Consider the following 21,250-nt stretch of genomic DNA (forward strand, 5'->3'; position numbering starts at 1 on the left):
ACTTCCAGTGGATTCCTTTGGCCTTTCAAGCCTAGTAACACAATAGATCTGACGTTGTTTATTGCACTGGTAATAACGAATGCCTTTGAAGAAGCGTAGACGGAAGAATCACATATTTCCCCTTTGGCCTTCTCCCAGCAAGTCTTCAGTGTTCTTTGTTGTCCTCACTAAAAACCATCATCTTGGGTCAAAGGTGAAAAAATGTTCTGGTATTTTTGGGAAGTGTAGCCCTGCCTTGGCATAGTAGCTGTTAATATGGAACTACTCTGATACTAAAGCATGTGGCCACATGTGCAGCTTCACAGTTTACAACTTTCTCCATTCAGCTAGTATCGACCAGGCTTTTGTTGTTGTTATAACAAAAGGCTTTTGTGCTCTTGGATTTAACTCAGCAATCAGGTGAATTGATGAAGCACTGGAGCATAGAAACAGTATGTTTTTTTCCACTGCATAGTGTGCTGCAATAACAACAATAATCTTTTGCCTGGGAACTTTTCATTTTTCCTTTAATATGCTCAAATGAATGTTTTTTTCAGATAGATACAGGGATCACTCCCAGGCTTCTTAAACATAGATCACTCCAAAGGCTACTTCTGCCATGTGGAAACAATGCAGTGGCTTCCCATAGAGAGAAAAATAAAATCTGCTTTGTTTTGCTAATGTGAGATCAATAGAGATGCTGTAGTATAAACCTGAATGACAGAGTACCTGGATTCCTTTAATCCTATGGAGCTTTTTGTTTTTCTTCTTTCATTTGAAAATACATTCTAAAGCAACTCCCACTAGCTTATGAATTTCTGTAAGAATTAAATACAGTATCTTTTGTGTAGTGATAGCACTATATTGCTATAAATATGAAAGAATCCTGTATCAATATTTGAGTGGAAGCAAACTGAAGTGACTTTGGCTGAATGCAATTGGCTATCTTCTGTTCCTACTATGTACATACCTCATTTAAATTTATGTGACAGGGATTTTAGTGCTAAATTGTTGAAGTTTGAGTGATAAGATTTTGTTGTAATTAATCAGATTTGTCCTGAGGTGTTCCAAGGCTGGGTGACTATGTATGAATGCAAAATTTCAGTTGCACACATGCTTGTCCCAGCATCTTTGAAATGCAGTCTCTGAACATCACTGTCAAGCAGACAGATATTTTGGGGGCTTTCTTCAAAGTTTCATGGGAATAAAACATAAAGGGGCTTTAAAAGTGTCAAAGGCTTAAAAACAGGATTAGACAAATTCATGAAGAATAGGTTTATCAAGGGTTGTGAAATACAGTGGATCCACTTCAGTTCAGCTCCCTTAACCTCTGATTCTTATAAACTAGTAGTGCATAAGAGGCATCCCTCAGTAATTGTTTTTTCCTTATATTTCTTTATATTTTCTCCTACTGGATACAGTCCCAGATAGGATGCACAAAGGGATAAACCTTTGATCTGATTCAGATGACAATATTCTTCTGGAAGAATAGCCAAAACTAGTGTAGCTATTTGTGTGCCTATTCATTGAAGCTATTTTGCAGGCTTTACCAAATTCTCATAAATGTGTATATGCCTTTGCAATGATCTGTAAAGTTACTCATGTTTGTTCATGTGCAAAAGATGCTTTATGAGTAAGTTTAGTGTATAGAAATATATGCTGCAATGTATTTGCAGTTGCTGTGACTTCAGCAGAGGCTGGAAGCTGCTGCAAAGTTGCACGTTGATTGCGTTGCCTCCTTCAGATAACTTTCTGTGCTAATCTTCTGCCTCTTCAGTCATGTCTTACCTTTTGCTTAACCTAGACTTGCTTATGACAAATGGGGAAACAGCACACCAGCTCCACCTGTTCTCAGCTGCCAAGGTAATATCTTAAAAGGCAAATTGCCCTAAGTAAGAGAGGCCTGGAAAGAAATGGGTAGCCAGGCTCCTATTCCTCCTCCTCCTGGCAAGCCTTTCTAGATTGATTTACATCTAAGATGGTTAGAATAAAAACCACTCCATGGAGAAACAGAAAATAATGAGAGAAAAAAACAACTCAAAAGTAAGATTAGGAGAGCTGTGGGATTTGTGACAGGCTTTAACCAGTCACATAATATCTTCTGACGTGAGAGCTGCCTTGTGTGGCCGCCTGGACGCTGCTGAATTACAGGTCTGCTGGGAATGTGGAGGGTTGTAATGGACAGATTTGTTTTGTAATGTGGACAACAATGAAGTGCTCATTGGCAGATGTTAGTATTAGTAGAACAGAAATAAAGGAAAGATGATGATGTTACTCCTCTGCACAGCCACAACCATTCTATTGTGCAATTATGAGAAGAAAATGCCCACAACTGAACAAATCACTACGTCAGGGCACTTCAGAACCCTCAGGCCATATTCTTTTGGTTACGCTGCTTTAAGTCAAGTTTAACCCTGCTGCACACACAACTAATACCTCCTGATTTACCTTAGTATAGACTGCAGCAAAATCTACACCCATCTTTTCTCTCTAGTCATTTGATGCATTTTGAATGTTGATCTGAATTGCCATTAACGTCCTTACCAAAGCTGTGGGGGTTTCAGCAAGTGGCTTATTGCTGAAGAAGAGCTGTGTCCAGTTGGACGATGTACCAATGTTGTTCTCAGGCTGAATGGTGAAAATCAGTTTGCACTTTGATACCTGAAGATTTTGGTTTTAGAGATCGATCTTTGACTGGTATTTTACTGACATCAGCACAAGCACCAAACAATATCGTGAATTCATCTTGGTCACTGGTGGGGTGGACTGGTGACTTTTTTTTGTATTTAGCATATCTAAAGAAGTGGGTTTTTGAGTGGCAGGATTTCCAGGGGATTCGCTAATGTTTAAGAAGCTATAAAAATACCTAAGTATTCTCTGCACTTGAGGTAGTCATAATGCCTCTCATATGTGTGCATTCCCTAACCTAATAATTCGGTTACACTGTTTGTGTTTACGTATTTCCCTCGGTGAGGCTAACAACCTCTTTGTTGTTTGTACCTTCTATCTAGTTGTCTATATCTCTGTGAAATTTATAGGGACTTAAACCAGTGTCATTCTGTCAAGTGTACGTTGTTACATGGTGGATTCAAAAGAAAATGATGGGGGGATTATAGACAGAAAGACCCCCATGCAAAGACAACAGGAGCACATTTCTACATGAAAGCAAGTTAGAATTATGTCACCTAACATGAACTGCGTTTTGACTACTGTCTGTGAGCACAAGATCTACCCCAAGTATTCAAGATCTGACCACAGGCCAGACACTCCCTATGTTGACATTAACATGAGATACCACGAATCTTTGGGTTTGCAGATCTCAATATATAATAAACCTTCCTCTTTCTTATCTGCTTTAATAAACACTGGTTTAGTGTGCAGAAATTTGTATCTGAATAAACTAAGGTGAAAGGAGGCAGTCAACACCTCTTACTGGCATTGTTTAAGCTGTGCAGAAGCTGGCATGTATTAACGCTTTGACATGTAGTAAGGGTACAATCAGGAAAAATGTCTTCAAATGAAATTTGGATTCTTGAGTATGGGATGTCAAACAGGATTTGAAAATATAGCTTGCTGAGCTATTGCAGGACTATTAATTAGACTCCTGGCTACTCCAGAGCAGCTTCAAAGAATAATTTGATAATATAATAAGAGTAAAATAAGATTATTGCTAGAACAGCAAAACAGTCGTACAAGATTTATTGATACACCTAATCAAAATACTTATTTTTATGTGATTTTGATATAAACTGATTGTTTATAATATACATTTGAAATGAGACAAGGAATTTATGTAATCACCTTTTGCACAGAGTGATGCATGACTTGGGTACCTCCATTAATAAGAAGAACACCATAGGGAGTTTATGTACTCTTCTGCTTTTTCCTTAAATAGTCCTGAAGTGTCTGAATGGCCACCCTAACAATAACTAAAAATATTCTGTACCACAAGTATTTTAACATGATCAGTAAGAAGAAGCCTCTATTAGTTTAAGAACTATACTTGACATTCACAAAGGCTGTAGCCCGTATGAATCAATGACCCTTCTCCTGTAATGCAGGATCCAGCCCTGTATTCCATTTTATCACGTCAAATCCCTTAATGCAAGTTCTCCTCAACTGCCTGAGTAAATTGTGCCATGATACAACAAAAGCCCACTAGCAAGAAAAAGTCTCTGGGATAATACAGTGGGCCCTTCATGAGGGCTCCTTCTGTACTTTTTCAAACTCAGTCATAACCCAGCTGTTACCATCTGCTGGAAAGAGCTCTTGGCAAGAGACATGTTACAAAAGTCTGCCAAGCACCAGTTCTTTAAAAAAGTGGACCATCCAAATTCTCACAGACAGAATCTCCTTGAGAAGTGCATGATTTTGTAGATCTGAAGACAGTGCACGTTACTAGTTGTGCTTGCTGCCCGCGTATCGCCAGGTAGCTGTTTGAAGATAAGGATGTGAGACTGAATCCATAAAAGTGAAATAGTAATTTTTCATGGGTAATTAGGGAAAGCTGATTTGAATTTTAAACACAGATATTGTCGTTATTATAGAAGTAACACCTTTTTGGTGCATTTAATTTCTTCTAAGCCATCTTTAATAATCACTATTTTTGTATTAAATTCCTAGCCCTGGAACTAAATATTAGCATTGATTTAAAGAACAAATTAGTGATGAAATGTTTTTCCATCATGATTTCATCCCAGTCTTGCTTAGATACTGGAAACTGTCAAACTACCAGCGTGAAAAATAATTAATCTTAGCCTAAAATTAAGCAGCTAAATTTATCTGCATAAATATGAATTGACATCTTTAATCCCATAGAAAAAATTCCATATTCCAAAACCAGATCCTGTCAGTTAAGATTGCGCTGGTGCTGAAGTATGCAGATCCTCTTAACATATGATTTATTTTTAATGCTTTCACTGAAATTATAAAACTAGCACATTTCTCTTGAATGGATTTAAGCTTTTTCCTTTACAGCTACACTCAAGAACTGCACAAAGATTGGAAACTATTGATGCCTCACCTCTGGAATAGCCTTTTCAAAAGGATAAATGATTGCTCTACCAGTATCCTAGGAATTTACCTTGGAAACACCCATATAATTTTAAGTAAAATGTAAGAGAAAAAGAAGAACAAATCAAAAAGAACATATCAACAGCGGTAAAAGGATACCAGTGACATAGTCCAGAATGAAAAGTCCATCATATTTAAACAGAGATTGATAGTTTGAGCCTTCATAAATCAGGTTGGTTTGGGCTTGCTTGTGGCAAATAAAGTAATTTAAGACAGTAAGTTCTGAATCTTTTTTCAGAGTACTATCCCCATCGTAACCTTTGTAACAAAAATCTTGATTTAAATTGCTCGTCATTTATATACATGTAGATACTCTTTGAATGACAAGTGTACAAGCTGCTTTAATATCTACATCTGTTCCAGCTCATTAAACCCAGCTGTTCTTTACTTTTCCTCCATTCTCCTTATGGTTCAGTGGTAATAAAACCATTCCTCCCAGACCATAAGTGCGAAACAGAAAAGGCCTTAGCTATAGCCAGCCAGCAAAGGTAGTAGCAGTATCACTTTTCTTGAATTTCCATGTGTTAGTGTAAACTGGTCAGGGAAATATACTCATTGCGTAGAAACAAGGTCAGTTTTACTCTGGAATGGTAAGTCACGTACACAGTTATGCTCAGTTATACCTACAGGATTGTAATGATACATCCTGGTTGAAATGGAAATGTAGAAGTCCTCTTACACAAATTTAGAAATCCTGGTATGAATCGCAGTCATTTGTACATAAGAAAATTATTTGTCCTCATGCTTGAAATGCCAGCATGGTCTGTGCACTGCCAACTCCCCATGAGGCCAAGCCCTGCAAATCTGTTTTTTCAGCTCTAAGTGTGATTGTTAGAAGTGACTGCATGTACTGGTGCAGTTCTGGTTTTTCCCTATGGCAGAAAAAGCCTGCTAATGCTGGGAATTGGTGTGAGTACCTCATGTAGGGAAGTCTCAGATACCTTTCACTCTGCACAACACAAGCCTTCTTCAGAATCTCACACCTTTTTACAGAGATCTGCTGGGGCAAGAAGAGCTGCAAGATAGAGAGATGATGTATGGGAAAATCGGTTTAAAATCCTGGTGAAAGCATTTTAACTGAAACTTCCCTGTCCATGTTGGGTTATTTGTAGCATTAACATTGGGTTTTGTTTGTGTTTTGCCAGCACTGCACTACCACCAACCATCCACAAACATAAGCTCCAGATTAGTTTTGCACCCTTGCTGCAAGTAAAAACACCAATGATTATTTCCTTAATATAAGTTTTACAAGGGCTTCACCCAGCTTGGGCTCCACAGCCATATTTGATGGCTATTCTAGCCTACCAATTAGATTTTTAAAGCAGGACGAGACCACCAGCAGGCTTGGGGGAAACCCTGAAAGCAGAAGAAGAAGGATGAGGCCCCAGCTCTAGAGCAGGTCCTGGAAGCAAGCATATAAGCAGCTGTGTGCAGGGTCATTTGAGTACAACTTAAAACAGAGTAGAGAGAAAACATCAGCAGCACTGGAGTCACAGCTGATGCCAAGCTGATGCTGCCTGGAGAAATATTCCATGTAATCTGACGACCAATGCAATTCTTTTGGTAGATATAACTTGCTTTTGCTTCAGTCAAGGGAAGAAGGTGTGAGTTTCTCTTTGCCAGTCACCATCGCTAGCAAGTACAATCCAAGAAGAAGAGAGCTAACATCTAAGCCTGCAGCTAGTTTGATTTTTTTTTCTACTAGGCTCTAACGGAATGCTGCTTTTTGAAGTGTTTAAAATGGCAGACTTAACAGAAGCGACTGTATTATGTATGCCTATTATATCTATCTACATATAGTATATACTGAGTTTAGGACACTTAATACTGGTATGCTAGCATTGAGACAGTGTGGTGGGTAGTGTCCATTACGAACTGTGTTGGCAGTGCTGCCTGGAAAAGTCCCTAATGTGGTACCTGGTCTCTGAGTGTGCTCTCTGAGCAAGGGGTGGAAAGGGAAGGCAGATCTGGTGTGAACAGGCTTCTGTATCATAGTTCAGCATCCTGTTTATGTTTGCCTATATTTTTTCATTCTTGGCTGATAAAGCCTGATGATTTTGAACTCAAAGGAGTCAGTGGGATTCTTACTTCCTCCGGTAACCTACAGACCGTCTTTACTCATGTCACCAAGTGACAAAAAGCTTTTTAGTATGAAAGTTTTATTTCAGAGCTGAGAAAATGTTGCCTTTCCAACATAGCATCTGCAGTAAATTAACATAGATGGACTGTGATATAAAGACCATAACTGGTAAAAAGGTCATGTTTGAAGTTTTTCCTGTCCTTCTGCCAAGCCTAAAAATATTTTCTTGATTTTTATAAAAATAACTGAAATCTTAAGCCATCACTATCGTTTCCGCAAGCTAACAACCTGGGAGGCAAATGCTTCTGATAGGACACATATAGAAAGAAGAAATAACAGCTTAGTGAACTGTGAGAGGTATCCAGCTGTGACCTTGCTACGGGAAAGAATATGAAAAGGTGTTTTCTTTTATTATGTTCTACGGACAAAGAATATATTGTGATTCATTCATTGCTGTATGGCAGGACTCTCACTTTTTCTGAGCTGCAGCATCCACTGAGGACTTTGAAGGGAACTTAATCCACCAGGGGAGGCGAGGAAGAAAAAGAAATTTTAAGGATTTACTATAGGACGTACATATTGGGTCTGAGCTCAGTCTCCACCATGAGTGAGCAGTGAGAGGAAATACGGACAGGTTGCTGATGGCCAGGGAAGGCAAGGTGATATCGGAGTGCCACAAATGTAGCAGGAAGGTGAGGAAAAAGGGAGCAGGAAGTGAGAATGGGAGCAGAGGGAGTTGTGGAGCAGATCTCTCCATAGCTCCAGCACCATCTCTGTGCTATTGCACCCTGGAGCTGAGAAAGCCCTGGGAAATGCTGTGGCAGGCACTGGGTCAGTCAGGACATTAGGACTGGCATGTGCTTGGGCATGCGGCCCCTGCCTCCTCTGCCCATGCAGCAGCAGGGAGCAAAGCAGATCTGCTGATAGCATGTAACTCCATCATCAGGGAAGTGACGCTGTTTGGGGTCAGGATCCTCTCCACAGGCAGCATGGCAGCCATTTTGCTGCCATTTGCAAACTTTATTTACTGTCTGCTTAGTTGGCTATATGGCTTCCTAATAAAGTTATTTTTATTACTTTCTAAACATTTTTACCTGCTCTAATAAGCATCTTAGTTACACGCTCCATTGGCAGATAAGTACTTGAGGAAACACAACAAAAAGGCTCATCCAAACTTTCAATAGATTTCAAAATTACATAAAGCAGTAAGCAGTTGCCAGTTGGCATGGACATGGCAACGTAATGCAGCCTCACATTTCCTCATGCTATTTCTCTGGGCACTGCCTCTTGCCACGCGAAGCTCCAGCACACAAAGTGCTTTCAATGCCTACCTCTTTTGGACTGCTCCCAATAATGACAGATGAGCTTTTCAGTCGCTTGTGCCAGGCCTGCAAACTGATGGTGTCCTAAGCCCCTCTGGTGATAGCTCTTCACATTATGATTGCAAATGTTGTGCCATTTACCTCCTACCCCACTACTTCAAAGAGCGCTGGGCATCCTGGCACCTAAGCTGGCGTACAGACCGTACCATTTTGCTATCAGTTTGCCTAATACACATTTTGCTTCCATTGAGCAAAAGCTCAGTGCAGAACTGAGCCTGCTCCTACCAGGTGCTCTCATAGCAGGGAATGGCCTCCTAAGCCAGGATAGTAGAGGGTACACTGAACTCTCCTGAAATAATAGCAGGTACACATATTTTTAAAGAGGAAAAGATGCTTTCATATTCAAATAGACATGGGCCATATAGCTCTCTTATACCATGCACAATGACAAAGGTATCCCACAGCAGTGTTCACAAAGGCTATGTTTGTATTAATAAATCAGATGTGCCCAGGAACATTCCTAGGTGCTGAGGCCAACTGGAATTGATTAGCTTACATCTATGCTAATAAATTGTCTCAGCCTCCAAAATAGGGTTGCTGCATGCAAACCACCTACGCCGTTCTAACTGTGCCCAGGAATTAGTCAGGAAGTGTGCTAGCTGCAATGGCCCGGGCATGTGCTGGGGAGCAGTCTAACAGCTTACTAGAATAGATACATGCAGGCATGCTCAGCAAGCTTGAATCCGCTAGCATAGAAGTGGCCAAATCTGCCCTCCTGGTCAACCAAACCAGCCTCAATGGTTCAGTATTATTCTTTCCCATTGACATATCCATAGAGTCTCTAGAGTGCAAAAGTGTGCATTTGATTTCTATCATACATCTCCGTGGAGAGAAATATTTATGAATGCCGTTAGTGGAATTCTGAAACTCTGTTCTCCTAAAGCCAGATATCATTGCAGAGATGACAGGAAAATTAACCATTTTGCAGCCACCACACGTTCGTAATAACCTCACAAACTTCCACCACAACTGTATCAATGATTTTCTGGTTGGCATCAAACTAATCCATCACTGGCTTCTAACAAAGTAGCCACCTGCCAGATCTCGATTGCAATCTGTCTGGGCTGGTATTGCCTTATTTGCACAGCTCCATGAAGATAATGATAATGCTCTGTGTGCAGAAACTCTTCAGTCAGTACCTCTCATCTTGGGTCTGTGGTGTTGTGGGGACAAGAAACAGAGTAGCGTTGATTGCAAAATATGCAGTCAGGAGATGCTAGTAGTGGAAATTCCTCAGTCTTAAGACTGATCTTCTTTAATATTTCCATCAATGACTTCAGTGCAGTAAATAGGAGCAGTGTTCATGAAATTCGCCGATTTCATGGAGATGGGATGAATTTCAATAAAATAAAATAAAAAGCTATATATCTGACAATAACAAATACTCTCCATAAATTAGGACCTTAGTGTTGCCAGCCAGAGGGGAAGACGTATGTGTGCTGACTGATCAAAGAATGACTATGAACCACCATGGGAAGCAATCATACAAAAGGTAAATGAGATTCTAGGAAGTATTTGCGCTGGTGAGGACATATAAAGAGTACAGACTACCAGTTTGCTCATTCACCATAACAGTGAGTAAGTGAAACAGGCCCTAAGAGGGCAGGAGAATGGGCAGCCTATTTTTGGAGAAGGCTGGTAGTCCTTAGCTTGATCATTCTAATAATGGAGAAGGCTAAGGGAGGGACACACGTTATCTATAATTACACCATGGTGAGGGAGCAGAAACATTTTAGAGAAAGGTTATTGTTGGCACAAGCCAATGTTTGCATGCTAGATACAAATACAGATAGATTGGAAACTAAAAGATGTTCCTGTTTTCTAAAATAGTGCTCTCTGGAACAGCCATCCAAGCATGCTAGAAAGGGCGTAAAGCGAGAGTTTTTAAGGTGGCGTACATTAAGTTCATAAAAAGAATTGTATGACATGATTGCCCGTGAGGGCAGGGAACGGGGCCTGGCAATCCATATTTCCACTGCAATCTTTTTTTTGTACAATGAAGAAACAGCTGTCTGTGCTTATGGGCATGTCCCGGCAAACTGGTGGGTGCAGAACATCCACAGAGGTTGCAGCCTCTATCAGCTGTCTCTGCTCCCTCTCCTCGATGATCTCCGTGACATGGCCAGCCCCAGCTGCTGCTGTCCCCTAAGGATCTTATCCCATCCTGTTATATCTTTACCCAAGATTCATATCCCTCCTTTGAACTGCTTTTTGTGTTAACTATGCAGCCTGAAAAGAAAACCAATTTACTACATTTTGTCATTAAAGCCAGGACCGGCAATGGCTGCAAGGGTCAGAAGTGAGGAGGCTGTGTAGTCAGTGCACTAGTTCGTCATGTCGGAGGGCTAAGAAGCGAAGTTATGGATTAACACAAGCTGTGTGAAATGCAACGCTCACCTCCGTACCAGGAGCACCTGAATATGACCCCCAAAATATGAAGTGCCTGACCTGGGTTACTGTTACAGCAGTCCGGACATGAATGGCTGGGTACGTTCAGCTGTGGGACTCTTGCAGGTGGTTTGGCTAACTTGGATGCCGGGACTGGTGTAGGTGCTGCAGTGAGTTCATGGTAGCTTGAAGGAGGCTACTGGCAGTCCTGCTAATCCTGCCATTTGGCAAAATGAGTACAAGAAAGGCAAATGAGAGAAACACCTGTCCTGGTGGTCATTTCTTCCTATCAGAGAAAACTGAATATATCTGGAGGCATAATTAAAAAATATCACATAACTGGTGGAGCCCTGAGGCCTGTCAGTATGAAGTGAAGCATCGTTAATTGATACAAATTGTTTGTTGAAAAGTGACTCATTTGTCATGGCTTGCACAGTGCCTTGGATGAAGAAAATCCTTAAAGACGGAATAAAACCATTTGCTGTCGTTGCGGAGGAGTCTCTGGAACAAACTGCACATATGCTTTCGAGCTATGCTCGAAGTCTGCCAGAGCAAGACTTTTAGCATTCGTTTCTGGTACTAGTAAGTACAAATCTTAAATGAGCAACCATCACAGTTGGCAACTGATGCCAATTCTGGCTGTGAAGGAGGCGAAGAACTCCAGCAATAGAATCAGCGTTGTATTTGCTGAAGCCATCTGAAATGGGTAGCAACACTCTACTTTTCGGAGCATGGAGTCCAAGCGGCTGTGCAGGGAAAGGGAGGGAGCAGCATGGCTGGGGAGCAGCAGGACGCGGCTCTCCGCAAGGGCAATGCCGGGCCGGTAGGGCGAGGACGGCAGGGCCGGTGACGGTGACCAGGGTCAGCCTCAGCCCCAGGATTGCCAGACGGGCAGAGGCAGGTCACAAGTTCAAAACTGAGCTGTTTTTGCTGCAGCCAGATCCAGGTTATGTGGCTGTGGCAGATCGGTGCAGACTCCATGGATGGAGAAGGGGCTGCAGAGCCTGCGAGTGCCTCCGGGCCTGGCAGGCAGAGCCCAAAATGAACATCGGCAACACCACTTTCCTGCCAAAGGTGCTCCGCACCCTCTATCCAAGGGAGAAGTCCTGTTTCCAGAACAGGGAAGCAACCTCAACTGAAGTTTATTTCAGCACTTTTTGGCACAGTTTCGTTATTCCCCCTCTCTAGGGGCACTGCTTCCCTGCAGCCCTGTTTCACGAGAGGAAGTGATGAGAAGGGGTTTAGAAGCGAAGTGACATGGGGTGACACAGCACCAGCTTCTGCAGTGAGGAATGCCCCAATCCAAAGCAATCACACTCCAAAGAAAATAATAAAAAAAAAAATGTGCTGCAAAGAGGTGAGGCAAGTACTTGGTAAGTAAGGAAGAATACGGGAGAGAAGTTAGCTTGGGAACACGTTCACTGCGATCCGGCAGAAAACATGAAAGATTTGGATGCAGTCAGCTCAGCCAGCAATGAGCTTTCATTGTAGGTGTCTATTCACAGGGATACAATGCTGGCCAGCCACCTCACCCTGTTCTCCAGTATGAGAGGCAAATCTGATATTGAATACATCAAATTTCTTCATGCGCTCCAGCTTCAACTTCCTCATTTGACAGTCAGACATGCATCTTGTAGGACTTACTAACAGGAAATCTTTTATGATTTCAGTAACATACCTGACATTTTTGCTCATGCGTCTTTCAGGCCTTGAATCTCTCTTCGTGCTGCCAATTTTATGTTTTGTAAATACAGGTAGTTTAGAGGCTGCCTCAATTGTTGTGGGTCTAATTAATCACTTCTTTCTACTGGAAGCAGAGAATTTTACTCTGAAGATCTCTCCAAGCACATGAATTCTTTGAACTAATGTAAAACTGAATATTTTAAAAAATTTCTATTGACTGTATGTAGCGATATGATTTTACTGGATGGAAGCTACTCCTAAGGGAAGTTTTGTTATTAACTTAAAGAAGAGCAAGAGCAGGTAGTTACTTGGGAGTCTGTTGTATTATTACCAGATTGTCTAAGTGATGGTCCTGCATGCATTTTTCATTAATCTGAAAATGTGCTGCTGCCCTTCTTTAGCTGCTAGAATGATTTCCAGAGTGCATTTTCCCAGCAACAGTTCTCTACGCAACAGTTCTCTTTTTGTGCCTGCGAGGCTTTTGCAACAGTATTAGCTAATTCTGGTGGAAGAGAATGGGAAAGAGTAAGATGACTGAGGGCATGGTGTCGCGTACCATTTTCTCAGTAGCAAGGCTGTCTCAAGCAGTTCCCCTCTCAATTTCAGCCGCTTGTTCCTGCCCTCCCTACTGTCCCTGCAGCAGTGTCACCACAGCACAGGTGGAGCAGGTGGTCTGCTGGGCCGAGGAACCCATTAGAATTAAAATTACCCCTTTTTTAGTGAGATCATTGCTGTCAGATCAGCTCACAAAGTCCTACAAACTTGCCAACAGGACTTTTGCAATCAGTGCAAACCAGTATGTGCTCAGCCAGCCATCACGAGAAGCTGTCCTCTCTGAACCCCAGCCATGCGTCCTCACCCCTTCGCTTTGCTTGCAGCAGGGAGTGACCAGGCGGAGGGGGCCGACGTGAGCCGGCCTGGCTGCCCGTGCTGGGCAGGAGCTCTGGGGCTCCCGAGCGCACCAGCTGCTGGTGCTCGTGAGGCTCGTGACCTTATTTGCCCTGGTTTGCAGGAGAGGAATGGGAAGTCATTGCAAAGGGGTGCAGTGCCATGGGGGTTCGGCTGCTGCTTGGTTCGCAGCCCCACACCTCAAGCGGGGAAATATTGCAGTTCTTTGGTAGTTGAAGATGGAAACTGGAAGTGAAGAACCTTCCCCTTCCTCGCTTACACTTCTGTGCCATGTGTATCCACAGAAAATCTGGCACCAGAGAAAAAATTGCTTTTTTGGTGAGATAGACATTATGAAAAATAACTGACTATGCAGAAAAAGAGAGATTTCCATCGTAGCTCTGTTTTGGGTAACATGTAAGTTATGTAAGTTCATATAGTAAAATGTTTCGCAGATTTGTACTTTGATAGTTATAGGAAATCAGACATAATGTGTAAGGGCTCGATATATTCACTTCATCTTTGTGGAGGAGGTCAAGCTACCATTACTGATCAGGAAAAATCACGGCTGCAAAGATAAAACTCATTTTTACCTATAGGTGCTTTGTATTTTTGTAAATTGAGATACTGATTCAGACCTCAATTGAACTTACCAGTAAGAAACATGTGTTGATATAAGTTGGCCCTTATGAGCCAAATACAAATTTTTATAGTAGCCATTAATGTAACTGAGAGTAGGAAAATATTATAGCTACGTAAATGAATGTTGTAATTACTACTGTTATCACAGTGCTTTATATTAAAGGTTCTCTGTTCTGGATACTATTAATGAATATTGATTTGGAGAACAGAAAAAGAACTTCTCAATATTAAAAGCAGTTTAGCTGTATTTAAACCAAGACAGTTCCTTTTTTTTTTTCTGCCTTGGCTGTATCTTTAGACCCCCATCTAACAGCAGCTGTGATTTATTTTTAGCTTTTTTACTTTGCATATTTAAAAGGGTGTTTCCGTATGGTGTGAAGCATAAGCTAGTATAGCAATTAACTGGCAAAGAGAATGAGCTTTACTATTCCAAATAACTCTGAAATTAATTTCTGGTATAAATCAAAGGCAAGTACACATAGTCAATAGTATGCCTCTAGTATATATGCATAACATAGATTTTTCCATTTTAGGGACTTGGTAGAGTACACAAACTGAATTCAAAAGAAGACATCTAGCAGTGAGTTCAAATGCTCAGAACACCACAATACTGGCTGAAGTGTTGTAGAGTTGCCATTTTAATTTATATTATATAAATTGAATTTTGAAGAAATACTGGCTAATCAGCAATATTCTTTCAGAAGCACTACTATGTACGTCTAATGGAGCATGATGCAAAGGCTACATTTGCATCTAAATACAATGATCCATGCAGAAAATATCTGGCTTTTATTTATAAATTACAATGAGCTTTTCTTTTTCTACTCAGAATGGTTCTCTATGAAGAAAAGAAGCTCCATCTTCCAAAAGATGATGAGCAACTGATTTCATATTGTTTGGATAAGGTACAGTGATCTTGCCAGTCAAGGCATGTCACACATAAGGAATTATAAAACTGTGACTATATAAATGGTTTTGCTATATCCTTTTTAACTAGTCAAACAGCTTTTAATAAATAAATGATGTGGGTTGAGAGTGAAGTCTTTTTACACTGCATCTTAATTAAGAATTAAATTAACAAGTACTCATAAAAAAATAATTAATTTCAGGATCTTCTTTGATTTTCTGTTTTATAATTCTAAACAAATCTCTGGAGATTTTTTGTCCTAAAAGACAAAAAGAACCTTCACAACTAGGAACATCCTGTTTTAACATTTGTGCACATTAGAATCGCAATAATATAAATCAGTGTATTATTTTCATGCATATAAAAATTCTTGGACTTTCTCTGTTCAGTGCAGTTTTCTTTCAGAGACAAGGCAGTTCTGACCTCTATGCCCTCATCAGCAGGGACGGGGATTAAGGGCTGAGGAAGGGCCTTGCTTCCCTATTCTGTTCTGTTGATTTATACTGGTTTACAAGGCAGGCACTTTAAAAATTAGCTGAAGCATCTTCTCATGATGGACTAAGACCATCCTAGGTCTTCCTCAAGCCTTTCCAGAAAGACACTCCTCTATTCATCCAATTAAAAAACCAGCAGTGTCCAGCCAGACACAAACATCTCATCTCATGGCACTCTTTCCACTCAAGTGCCCTGAGCCCCTAGTTATCATTTCTGCTTGGCCCCTCTCCAAGCTGGATTAGACATACCCAGCAGGTACAAGCTGTACCCAGCAAGAGCCCCTTTTTAGCTTATAAGGAGACAGAAAAATCTAGCTGCCCACAGCACTTAGAAATGAGGATATTTGGGAGACACCCTGGAAAATACTGCTTTTAGCAGTATTTTATTTTTGCCTAGTATTTTATCTTATTGTCTAGCATCATAGCAAATTTCTGGGACCTGTGACAGACCCTAATACCTCTTCATTATACAGAGCCACTCATTCTTTCCCTAGCACCTTTTGAATGTGTCTGCATTGCAGTCACTGTTCATGCAGACACTGCCAGACTAGGTTAAGCTTGCTCAGCTACTGCGGAGTTGCTGTAGCAGCATAAAGCCCTGCTACAAATTCTGCTTCAGCAGAATTGTGTGTTGTTTTGTTTTTAAACTATCTGGAGTACAATTAGTCCAAACTGTAAAAAGTGATGGTCTGTAGGTCAGCCAGTGGGCTGACTGCCAAAAGAACTGCCAGAAATTCTGAGAATCAGTCATTTATTTAGATGCATAAATTCAGACACCCACTTTTAAAAAAAATTTGCCCATCCTCTTTTTGTGAATTTCTGTTTTTGAAAAGGTAATAAATATATTTGATAATTACATTCCCAAGAAAAAGATTGGATTTCTGCTATCGCCACTCAAATGTATATTTTTAAATAAAACAAAGCTCACCAACCTTTCTCTTCTCAGTGGTCAGCAGTTTGCAGTGTCCAGCTTTAAGGATAAAATGTGTGAAATTGCACAGAAGGTTTTCCAAGGACTTGTTCTCCATGGTTGAGTGAGGGGCCAGGACACTAAGTCTATGTTTGTTCTAGGCCCTTTAGGCACCTGTTCCCTATTTTACTCCCTGCAGTGCTTCTCTAACAGCGGCAGGAATGGGAGAAACTTGAGGGAGGGAGGCAGGATTTGCTATCGCCCATGGCCTGGACAAGTTTTGGTCAAGGTTAGACAAGTCAAGAGTAAAGCCCCTTGTGCTCTGGCCACAGTACTAGAGACTTCCCTTATCACAGTGAAAGGACTCCTACACAGTAGTCCAAATTCAGCAGAGGATCGGGTTCAAATATACTGCTCTACTTCTCTGGCAGATTTACTAGGAATTGTAATCCCTCCACTAACACTGCCCAGAGCTGCAGCTGTGTTATAGGATGTATGACAGAGGGAGCGACTACGCAGCCTCCATCCACACTGCATTGGTGTCCTCACTTGTGTGCATAAATCTTGAATGCATTTGGTGTTTTCCTGGCATCCTCACAGATACAGCACGCAAGTGTGTTGATTCCACAACTGTGAATCTCTTCAAGTTGCCAGAAGAAAGAGTTTTGCTCTCTATTTGGTATTCGCTTTGTGTGAAAAGCTTGTCCTCCTTCCCTCTTTCTCATTTCATGTGGCCTTGAGAGAAGTCCTTATGGAAGTGACTGCCGCTTGTAACAGTTTGAAAGGGCCACTGTTTTCTTCATCTTTTTGTGAAAATATGCAATATTCATGGCCAGATGAGGACTTGGGGGATGATGCCCAGAGCAGAGAGAACTGGAGCTCTTTGGAGAATGGAGGGAGCAGATTTCCTGCAATCCTCTACCAACCAGTGCTTCCTACGCAGTGTCTATGGCACTGGTACTAACACCGCTGTGTGCTGATGTGCTTGCTAAGGAAATGAAACCTTTGGACTGCTAAAAAAGTTTTCATTGTTCATTCATACATGATCAATTGTTTACATGGCCATCAAATTGCCCTCTGAGGGTAGGATGGGAAAATAAGTCCCAATGATAAAGTATACTGTCAAAATTGTCCTCATGTAGTTTTAATTACTTAGGGTGTTAGACATAAACTCCACTCCAGAAGCCTATTATTTCACACATATTTTATAGTGGGTCTAGCTGTACACATAAAATTAATTGATTTGAAATGGAATACACTGTTTTGACAGCTAGCTTTTGTTAAGGAGTGTGCTCCTCTCATTAAAGGAGGGAGTATAGCTGAAGTAATTCATGAATGATGGCTAGAACACAGTATTGAATAGTGATGAGTAGAATATGGTAGACTCTGAAAATCAAAAAAAAAATTTTTGATCATCCCTTTGCATATAGGTGGTGGCACTGTCAGGAGCTATTCTTTCATCCCTCAAGCCACAAACTGAACAGGTGAGAAATTAATTAATACACTTAAACAATTTTGTCTGTGAGAGAGCTATGCCATTGCTATGATAGTAAGAGAAGTCTGTCTTTCAGTGTTTCCATCTATGGCTTAGTCTAGGAAGGTGAAAATGGCAGTAATTTTCTGTGAGCTACCCCAAAAATAAATTCTTAACGCAGAGATGCCAAAATACAGCCCCTTGTCAGCGTAGATATGTCCTGCCTATTCAAAATCCTATCAGCCACTAGAGCATGGCTTCTCCTTGGTGAGGTGAAGTTTGGGCCCAACCCATTCCTGTCTTCCTTGGGTTTGTCATCGTTCAGACTTAAAAGGGAAATTTGAATGGTTATATCTTCCAAACACCACCCAGGACACAAGAATGTCCATATTGGGTTGAAGGTCCATCTAACCCAGTTTTTTCTCTCCAGCAGAGACCAATAGTAGATGGCAAAGGGAAGGCATGAGAAAAGGACAAGCACGTAATGATATTTCCCTGATAGCTTCTCCCAGCTTCTAGCAAGTTGTGGCTCAGGGACTTCCTTCACTAGAGGTAGTATTTAATAGCCTATTAAATGCACTCAAATGGTAGGTGCTTAATATGTAGCACATATTTAACAGCCCTCAATGGATTTAATTTCCATTAGTTTATCCAAGTTGCTTTTTTAACCCATGTAAATTTTTAGCATCCCACACACCCTATGACCACGCGTTTTATAGCTTAACCATACACTGTGTGAGAAAAAAATTCTTTTGCTAGTTTTGTATTTCCTGCCTGCTAGTTGCATTTGTTGCCCATTAGCTCTTATATTAAGAGAAACAGGGAACAATCGTTCTCTACTCACTTTCAGTGCCGCTTATGGTTTTACAGCCTCCATTATGTTTTCCCTCAGTTGTTTCTTTCTAGCCTGAAGAATCCTAGTCTATTTATTCATTATTATATGGAAGTAGTTTCATTCTTTTATCTTCCTTTTCTCCCTTCTGTACACCTTTTTCAGTTCTACTTTATAGTTATTGAGATAGGGATACCAGAAAGGCATACAATATTCAAAATGTGGATTTATATTCTGCATAATAATAACTTCTGATTTGTTCTTCATCCTCTTCCCTAGTAATTCCTAATACTGGACTTGCTTTTTTGATCACTACTGCATATTGAGTTGACATTTTTAGGTAATTATTTATTTTAAAATCTCATTCCTGTGTGGTTCAACTGATTCAGAACCCATCATTGTGTATATAGAGTTGTTTTTTCCCCTGTTTATCACTTTACATTTACCTATGTTGAATTTCATCTTCCATTTCACTACCCGGCTCACTCACTCTCCTGAAATTCTTTGGTATCTATTCACAGTTGGCCTTTCTATTTCCTACATGAATACCTTACCATCATCACTGAATGTTATCTAACAATTCATCAGTCTCTTCAGATCAATTATGAATGTTTTGAACAGCACAAGCTTTCACAGAGATCTCTTCAGGGCTCTGTCTCCCCACAGTGACCTCTCCCTTCTGTGAGAACAAAGCCTTTACCCTACCCTTTGTTTGATATCTTTAGAATAGTCACTTATCCATGTGAGAACCAAATGTTTAGTCTTCCCCAATATATTACACTTATCTATGCATCTCATGATTCTATTCTTTAAAACAGCTTCTATTAATTCTCTTTGTTGACTTCCTGTGCAATCTCCTCTGGGCCCAGCAGTGCCATCAGAGTGAATTCCCTACCAACAGTGAGTATCTGTGATTTTCCTTTGCTTGCATGAGTAATTAAATAGTTGTCAAAGCTGATATTTAAATAATGACCTGGACATCTGGGTATCTTATTGAGATTGCTATGAATGGTCCTATCTCAGAGCTATTTTTCCTGGTTTACTGCAGATTTGTGCAGGAATCTTTACAGAGGTTGCAGTCACTTGACCTTAGGATTTGTCTACAGCTGTACTAGACAATTTTTTCCCCCCTCCACACTATCAAAGTATACACACCACTGCATTCAATCTGGGCCTGATTTTTAGCATTTCTTTCTTCACCTCATTCTGTGGGTGGGAGTGTTAGTGGTGATGTGCTGGACTTCCTTTGTGAGCAGTAGCAGCTGAGGGTTTTGAGCACATCTCAGTAAAGCAACAGTATCTTAAAGAACCAGGCCCAGATTGGGGTCACAGCATTCTTGTTTCCAACTCTGTGAGATTTTGGAACAGCAGTTTATTTACTATTGGGTCAGTAGATTCTATCCCAATTATGAGAAAAGTAAGAACTGCTTTTTGACTGCTATTTTTCTATGAGCAAGGGGTAGGTGGGTCCCTGGAAAGGCCCATCCTATGATAAAGAACTCTAGGAGCTGTGGATTCAGGCATTGCGCTTGCTGGAATTACCATTCCATTTACATTAATAGATCAAGTATTGGTCCCTCTTCATTTGCATAATTGTAGATTTTTTTAGAGCCAGAGAGAGATTAAATTTTTTTCATTCTTTTAAAAATAACTTTCTATACAACTCTACTAGAGAGATCAATATTTTAGAAATGTCGGTGTTTGTAGGTCCACCTACATTAGCACTTCAATTCAGATCAGGAGTGTGCTTTTGAAGAGAATCCCCTGATCATACACTCACCTACCATGGTTCGGTTGTCATCCTGGCATGGTCTTGAAGGGCATGAGCTGGATCCTCTTCAGATGAAACTAAAACAGAAGACACATTACAGGAACATACCCCCATGAATGTGCATTCAATCCAGAGGACCAGACCCGGTCCAGAAAACCTCCTCTGAAAGATGCAAACATATGATGCCAGAACATAATCATATTGCACACCTTGTAGAAATACAGCTTCTTCATATGGTGCAGACATTGGATCTTCATCACCAACTGCTTTGCTCTAGAAATCACTTTTATGGATTGACGTTACTTGCTCAAGTAAGGGGCAAATCACTAAGATCTGCTGTGTTCAAATGACTGCGAAGAGAAAGGAAAAATAGATTAGAAAGAGTCCTTGCCTTCAGAGTACTGAGAAAAACCACAACCACCATGTTCTGAAGTGCAAAATTATCAGCTGTCACTCTCTGTCAACCACCAACCTTCATGAAACTGCCAGTTAAGACCATTTCTATTGCTTCACCGGAGATGTTTGTTTGTGGTTACAGCCACCTGTGTCTCTGCTGTGACAGTCATACCAAAAGCATTTAAGGGAAGGAAGAAAGACGCAGCACTGCTACTTCTAGAATAGGAATTCTAGTAACAGAGATCAGAAGACGCTGCAATTAAATCTGACTGATTGTTTCTCAAGATGAGGTATCCTACAAGAACCAGCCCAGAAAGCTCAGCACCAAATGTATTTAGCTGAGAAATAATT

General features: G+C 40.8%; 1 long non-coding RNA gene across 1 annotated transcript in view; it reads right to left on the reverse strand.

Annotated features, from left to right (window-relative positions):
- Positions 1-20,923, reverse strand: part of LOC112983525 (uncharacterized) — a 33,069-nt gene extending 12,146 nt beyond the window's left edge. The window contains exons 1-2 of the long non-coding RNA XR_003259251.2: positions 20,713-20,923; positions 20,517-20,580 (exon numbers count right to left, since the gene is read on the reverse strand). This is a non-coding gene — a long non-coding RNA (uncharacterized LOC112983525). The remainder of the gene's footprint in view (positions 1-20,516; positions 20,581-20,712) is intronic.
- Between the last annotated feature and the right edge of the window lie 327 nt (positions 20,924-21,250).

This window comes from Dromaius novaehollandiae, chromosome 2 (genome assembly GCF_036370855.1).
Source record: "Dromaius novaehollandiae isolate bDroNov1 chromosome 2, bDroNov1.hap1, whole genome shotgun sequence".
NCBI lineage: Eukaryota > Metazoa > Chordata > Aves > Casuariiformes > Dromaiidae > Dromaius > Dromaius novaehollandiae.